Below are 1,801 nucleotides of genomic sequence, written 5' to 3' on the forward strand. Positions count from 1 at the left end.
TGCCATTACTTATTGAAAGAATGAGACAAATCATAATTATATTAAATTATTTAAGATATTGAAACTTCATAAGTTTCTGAAATGCCTAAATGGCGCAGATCGTGTGAATATGATGGCTGATGTGATTAATTGTGTTAAACGTTTGTATATTTTCATTCATATTTAAACTTTTTATCTTATGAAATGCATTCATAAACGTGAAAACAATAATGCAGTCTCCAGGTCTAGCAGTACGTGATCATGACTGATTAATTTATTAGGGCTCGGAATTTAATGAAATATCTTTTCTTTTTTTTTTTTTTCTGAGACATCACAGACAATGCAGTGTGCAATATAAACTCGTTTCAGTTCAACACAAACTAATATAGCTTAATTTTATTTTACATTTTTCGGTCTTTATTGTTTATTGTTCATTTTTTAGGAAATATTCCACTTTTTATTGCTCTTATGCTTATGAAGAGACTTTTTTATGGTCTAGTCGTAATCCATAGGCATTTGAAAAACTACCGTACTGCACATCGTTTACGCAATTGGAATGCGCCTTACAAGAATTTTCCTTATGGTTGTATCAGCCTTGACTCTTGATCACGTGTTTTACGTGCTTCCCCCCGTTCAACCAAATACTATATTGCATAATATTGCATAATACACGTCACTGTTCGTTAACAGAAAACCACAATTTAAGTCACACGGAGTTAGTGTGCACTCGAAGTTGGTTGCTTGACGGCCCACTTTGAGGTCTGTGGATATAGAGGGAAAAATTGGATCGGTGTCGGTTAGAGTTCCCGGGTAGCTCAGTGGTAGAGCGTTGGTACGTCAAACCAAAGTTCCCGGGTTCGATACCCGGCTCCGGAACAATTTTTCCCTCGAAATTATTCAAATCAACTTTACAGGGAGTTATACCTGAAATATTGATTTGCATAATACACGTCACTGTTCGTTAACAGAAAACCACAATTTAAGTCACACGGAGTTAGTGTGCACTCGAAGTTGGTTGCTTGACGGCCCACTTTGAGGTCTGTGGATATAGAGGGAAAAATTGGATCGGTGTCGGTTAGAGTTCCCGGGTAGCTCAGTGGTAGAGCGTTGGTACGTCAAACCAAAGGTCCCGGGTTCGATACCCGGCTCCGGAACAATTTTTCCCTCGAAATTATTCAAATCAACTTTACAGGGAGCTATACCTGAAATATTGATTTGCATAATACACGTCACTGTTCGTTAACAGAAAACCACAATTTAAGTCACACGGAGTTAGTGTGCACTCGAAGTTGGTTGCTTGACGGTTGTCAGCCCACTTTGAGATCTGTGGATATAGAGGGAAAAATTGGATCGGTGTCGGTTAGAGTTCCCGGGTAGCTCAGTGGTAGAGCGTTGGTACGTCAAACCAAAGGTCCCGGGTTCGATACCCGGCTCCGGAACAATTTTTCCCTCGAAATTATTCATATTAATGTTGTTAGAATCAAATACGAATCACATAAAAGCAGAAGCCGATAATTCAATAAAAAAATGTACACAGTAAAAATAAAAATAACACATTAGTATACATATTAGTATTAGATTACAATTATGTAGGATTCAAATAATTAAACCAGAAACCGACAATTGAATAAAATGTACACAAAAATAGATTGATAATAAAAAACAACAACACAGTGGGATACATATTGGCGTTAAGTGATAAATGAACACGATTTAGATAATAAAAATAAGAAACAACAAAAAATAAATACAGTGGAACACATTCCATTAAATATTTGCAACACGTTAGGTCTGGCAACTTATCATAAGATATTTTTCTAAT

General features: G+C 36.3%; 3 non-coding genes across 3 annotated transcripts; all 3 read left to right on the forward strand.

The window, feature by feature from the left end:
* Positions 1-783: 783 nt before the first annotated feature.
* Positions 784-855, forward strand: TRNAD-GUC (transfer RNA aspartic acid (anticodon GUC)). The gene has a single exon. It is a non-coding gene; the product is annotated as a tRNA-Asp (tRNA).
* Positions 856-1,061: 206 nt separating this feature from the next.
* Positions 1,062-1,133, forward strand: TRNAD-GUC (transfer RNA aspartic acid (anticodon GUC)). The gene has a single exon. It is a non-coding gene; the product is annotated as a tRNA-Asp (tRNA).
* A 213-nt stretch (positions 1,134-1,346) lies between these two features.
* TRNAD-GUC (transfer RNA aspartic acid (anticodon GUC)) lies at positions 1,347-1,418 on the forward strand. Its single transcript has one exon. It is a non-coding gene; the product is annotated as a tRNA-Asp (tRNA).
* Positions 1,419-1,801: the final 383 nt, after the last annotated feature.

The sequence above is a fragment of the Periplaneta americana genome, chromosome 11, assembly GCF_040183065.1.
Source record: "Periplaneta americana isolate PAMFEO1 chromosome 11, P.americana_PAMFEO1_priV1, whole genome shotgun sequence".
Classification (NCBI taxonomy): domain Eukaryota; kingdom Metazoa; phylum Arthropoda; class Insecta; order Blattodea; family Blattidae; genus Periplaneta; species Periplaneta americana.